Consider the following 6,000-nt stretch of genomic DNA (forward strand, 5'->3'; position numbering starts at 1 on the left):
ATACATCTGTATGTATGACTTCCAACAAATCTGTTGCTCTCTCCATAGTTCCGGAGAACGGCGTTTTAGTCATCTTGCCCATGAGGCATGGTTCGCAAGTATCAAGTGATTCATAATCAAGTGATTCCAAAATCCCATCAGTATGGAGTTTCTTCATGCGCTTTACACCAATATGACCTAAACGGTAGTGCCACAAATAAGTTGCACTATCATTATTAACTTTGCATCTTTTGGCTTCATTATTATGAATATGTGTATCACTACGATCGAGATCCAACAAACCATTTTATTGGGTGTATGACCATAGAAGGTTTTATTCATGTAAACAGAACAACAATTATTCTCTAATTTAAATGAATAACCGTATTGCAACAAACATGATCAAATCATATTCATGCTCAACGCAAACACCAAATAACACTTATTTAGTTTCAACACTAATCTCGAAAATATAGGGAGTGTGCGATGATGATCATATCAATCTTGGAACTACTTCCAACACATCGTCACTTCGCCTTTTACTAGTCTCTGTTTATTCTGTAGCTCCCGTTTCGAGTTACTACTCTTAGCAACTGAACCAGTATCAAATGCTGAGGGGTTGCTATAAACACTAGTAAAGTACACATCAATAACATGTATATCCAATATACCTTTGTTCACTTTGCCATCCTTCTTATCCACCAAATACTTGGGGCAGTTCCGCTTCCAGTGACCAGTCCCTTTGCAGTAGAAGCACTTAGTCTCAGGCTTAGGTACAGACTTGGGCTTCTTCACTTGAGTAGCAACTTGCTTGCCGTTCTTTTTGAAGTTCCCCTTCTATCCCTTTGCCCTTTTCTTGAAACTAGTGGTCTTGTTAACCATCAACACTTGATGCTCTTTCTTGATTTCTACCTTCGACGATTTCACCATCGCGAAGAGCTCGGGAATTACTTTCGTCATCCCTTACATACTATAGTTCATCACGAAGTTCTACTAACTTGGTGATGGTGACTAGAGAATTCTGTCAATCACTATTTTATCTGGAAGATTAACTCCCACTTGATTCAAGCGATTGTAGTACCCAGACAATCTGAGCACATGCTCACTGCTTGAGCTATTCTCCTCCATCTTTTAGCTATAGAACTTGTTGGAGACTTCATATCTCTCAACTCGGGTATTTGCTTGAAATATTAACTTCAAGTCCTGGAACATCTCATATGGTCCATGACGTTCAAAACGTCTTTGAAGTCCTGATTCTAAGCCGTTAAGCATGGTGCACTAAACTATCAAGTAGTCATCATATTGAGCTAGCCAAACGTTCATAACGTCTGCATCTGCTCCTGCAATAGGTCTGTCACCTAGCGGTGCATCAAGGACATAATTCTTCTGTGCAGCAATGAGGATAATCCTCAGATCACGGATCGAATCCGCATCTTTGCTACTAACATCTTTCAACATAATTTTCTCTAGGAACATATCAAAAATAAACACTGGGAAGCAGCAACGCGAGCTATTGATCTACAACATAATTTGCAAAATACTATCAGGACTAAGTTCATGATAAATTCAAGTTCAATTAATCATATTACTTAAGAACTCCCACTTAGAAAGACATCCCTCTAATCCTCTAAGTGATCACGTGATCCATATCAACTAAACCATGTCCGATCATCACGTGAGATGGAGTAGTTTCAACGGTGAACATCACTATGTTGATCATATCTACTATATGATTCACGCTCGACCTTTCGGTCTCCGTGTTCCGAGGCCATATCTGCATATGCTAGGCTCGTCAAGTTTAACCTGAGTATTCCGCGTGTGCAACTATTTTGCACCCGTTGTATTTGAACGTAGAGCCTATCACACCCGATCATCACGTGGTGTCTCAGCACGAAGAACTTTCGCAACGGTGCATACTCAGGGAGAACACTTTCATCTTGAAATTTTTAGTGAGAGATCATCTTATAATGCTACCGTCAATCAAAGCAAGATAAGATGCATAAAAGATTAACATCACATGCAATCAATATAAGTGATATGATATGGCCATCATCATCTTGTGCTTGTGATCTCCATCTCCGAAGCACCGTCATGATCACCATCGTCACCGGCTCGACACCTTGATCTCCATCGTAGCATCGTTGTCGTCTCGCCAACTATTGCTTTTACGACTATCGCTACCGCTTAGTGATAAAGTAAAACAATTACATGGCGATTGCATTTCATACAATAAAGCGACAACCATATGGCTCCTGCCAGTTGCCGATAACTTGGTTACAAAACATGATCATCTCATACAATAAAATATAGCATCATGTCTTGACCATATCACATCACAACATGCCCTGCAAAAACAAGTTAGACGTCCTCTACTTTGTTGTTGCAAGTTTTACGTGGCTGCTACGGGCTTAGCAAGAACCGTTGTTACCTACGCATCAAAACCACAACGATAGTTTGTCAAGTTGGTGCTGTTTTAACCTTCGCAAGGACCGGGCGTAGCCACACTCGGTTCAACTAAAGTGAGAGAGACAGACACCCGTCGGTCACCTTTAAGCAACGAGTGCTCGCAACGGTGAAACCAGTCTCGCGTAAGCGTACGCGTAATGTCGGTCCGGGCCGCTTCATTTCACAATACCGTCGAACCAAAGTATGACATGCTGGTAAGCAGTATGACTTATATCGCCCACAACTCACTTGTGTTCTACTCGTGCATAGCATCAACGCATAAAACCAGGCTCTGATGCCACTATTGGGGAATGTAGTAATTTCAAAAAAATTCCTACGCACACGCAAGATCATGGTGATGCATAGCAACGAGAGGGGAGAGTGTTGTCCACGTACCCTCGTAGACCAAAAGCGGAAGCATTATCACAACGCGGTTGATGTAGTCGTACGACTTCACGATCCGACCGATCAAGTACCGAACGCACGGCACCTCCGAGTTCAGCACACGTTCAGCTCGATGACGTCCCTCGAACTCCGATCCAGCCGAGTGTTGAGGGAGAGTTTCGTCAGCACGACGGCGTGGTGACGATGATGATGTTCTACCGATGCAGGGCTTCGCCTAAGCTCCGCAACAATATTATCGAGGTGTAATATGGTGGAGGGGGGCACCGCACATGGCTAAAATATCGTATATCAATTGTGTGTCGAGAGGTGCCCCCCTGCCCCCGTATATAAAGGAGCAAGGGGGAGGCCGCCGGCCAAGGGAGGAGGCGCGCCAAGGGGGGAGTCCTACTCCCACCGGGAGTAGGACTCCTCCTTTCCTTGTTGGAGTAGGAAAAGGGAAGGGAGAAGGAGAAAGAAGGAAGGGGGCGCCCCCCTCCCTAGTCCAATTCGGACTAGCCCATGGGGAGGGGTGCGGCCACCCTTTGGGGCCTTTCTCTCCTTTCCCGTATGGCCCATTAAGGCCCAATACGAATTCCCGTAAGTCTCTGGTACTCCGAAAAATACCCGAATCACTCGGAACCTTTCCGAAGTCCGAATATAGTCGTCCAATATATCGATCTTTACGTCTCGGCCATTTCAAGACTCCTCGTCATGTCCCGATCTCATCCGGGACTCCGAACTCCTTCGGTACATCAAAACATATAAACTCATAATATAACCGTCATCATAACGTTAAGCGTGCGGACCCTACGGGTTCGAGAACTATGTAGACATGACCGAGACACCTCTCCGGTCAATAACCAATAGCAGAACCTGGATGCTCATATTGGTTCCTACATATTCTACGAAGATCTTTATCGGTCAGACCGCATAACAACATACGTTGTTCCTTTTGTCATCGGTATGTTACTTGCCCGAGATTCGAGCGTCGGTATCTCGATACCTAGTTCAATCTCGTTACCGACAAGTCTCTTTACTCGTTCCGTAATACATCATCCCGCAACTAACTCATTAGTCACAATGCTTGCAAGGCTTATAGTGATGTGCATTACCGAGTGGGCCCAGAGATACCACTCCGACAATCGGAGTGACAAATCCTAATCTCGAAATACGCCAACCCAACAAGTACCTTTGGAAGCACCTGTAGAGCACCTTTATAATCACCCAGTTACGTTGTGACGTTTGGTAGCACACAAAGTGTTCCTCCGGTAAACGGGAGTTGCATAATCTCATAGTCATAGGAACATGTATAAGTCATGAAGAAAGCAATAGCAACATACTAAACGATCGAGTGCTAAGCTAACGGAATGGGTCAAGTCAATCACGTCATTCTCCTAATGAGGTGATCCCGTTAATCAAATGACAACTCATGTCTATGGCTAGGAAACATAACCATCTTTGATTAACGAGCTAGTCAAGTAGAGGCATACTAGTGACACTCTGTTTGTCTATGTATTCACACATGTATTATGTTTCCGGTTAATACAATTCTAGCATGAATAATAAACATTTATCATGATATAAGAAAATAAATAATACTTTATTATTGCCTCTAGGGCATATTTCCTTCAACTTTGGCATTCTCAAACTAACAAAAATTGATTACCTCCTTGGACAACAGCTTTTCCTTTGGCTGATGGGTTGTTATGTTCAAATTCTTCCCACCACATAAGTACTTCATCATCGTCAAGTTCAACATCGTACACCCGAACACGACGGTCTTTTCATGAACATAAAAAAAACAGGTAAGATTAGGGGCATGAGAAAAGGGATATTAATGATAAACAAACCAAAAAATGCATATACAGAAAATAACACTCATGAACTTCATGGATAAGTACCATCAAAACAACAAGGGAGGGGGTGTTGTCAATCCCTTAGTGGGAGAACTAAAAATTACGATATAATAGAAAGTTACCAAGATATAACAATCAAATTTACAAGCATAATAATAATGACATGTCAGCACACTGAAAAACAAGGGGATGTTGCCAAAAATATGTATTGGGCAAGATAACGTTGGGATACAGTGATAGTTACCAGTACAAACCAATGGATGTTACCAGCAAAAAGTAATGAGTGAATTATCAACACAACAGAAAAGGAGTGTTGTGAAAAAACCTTATTGGGTAAGATAATATGTGGTTAGAGTCAAATTTATCATGCCAAAACAATGACATTTATCAGGACATCATTCTTTCATGCAAAGACAAGATGAATTATCAACACAACAAAAGGACTGTTGTGAAAACCTTATTGGGTAAGATAATATGTGGTTAGAGTCAAAGTTATCATGCCAAAACAATTGCATTTATCAGGACATCACTTGTTCAGGAAAAAACAAGAAAAATGTTCAAAAAATTGTTATTAACCGTGACCAGAAAAAAAATGCAGAAGATGTCATGCAAAAAACTGGTTAGCTTAGATCACCATAGAACATATGGTCCAAGACAGGGTAGTGGAGCATGTTGTCAGAGTAATGAGAGGTGTTATCATCGTATAGCAAATCAAGTTACCAGGTAGTTAGAAGGTATGTTACCAGGTGGGAGAAGGGGATGTTATATTATGAAAACAACACACAGTCATGTTGTCATGGGAGGTAAAAATAATACATTGTAATCAATAATCACAAACAGGAGGCCACACATACAGAAAATAAATACAAAAGCACAACACACAAATTATGGTGAACGAGAATCACAAATGGTTCATTTCACATAACACAAAAGCATAAAGAGTCATATTACATTCATCCACACACGCACACAGACATAGGGAAAAGGTAAAAAACTGACTTAAATACGAAAGAAAGCACATAAAAACAGTTAAAAATGTCTTCGATTAAGTGCCTCCATCATTCACTCGTTGCTGTGAAGCGAAGACGCAAAAAGGTCTTCACTTACCGGAGTTGGCAGGCAGCGCCCAAGCAACCGGTTCAATGTCAATGCCCTCAACATTCTCCGCAGCAGTAGAGGCAGGCGCTAGGATCGCGTCTGAATCAGCTAATGTTGTAGCTGCTGCATGTGGTACTTCTGCTGCTTGCGGTGCGGCTACTGATTCTAGCACTTCTGTTGCTTGTGGTGCTCTTGCTGCTGTTTGTGGTGCATGAGGTGATTCAGGAATACTCTGAAC

The sequence above is a fragment of the Aegilops tauschii genome, chromosome 3 (genome assembly GCF_002575655.3).
Source record: "Aegilops tauschii subsp. strangulata cultivar AL8/78 chromosome 3, Aet v6.0, whole genome shotgun sequence".
In the NCBI taxonomy this organism is placed as follows: domain Eukaryota; kingdom Viridiplantae; phylum Streptophyta; class Magnoliopsida; order Poales; family Poaceae; genus Aegilops; species Aegilops tauschii.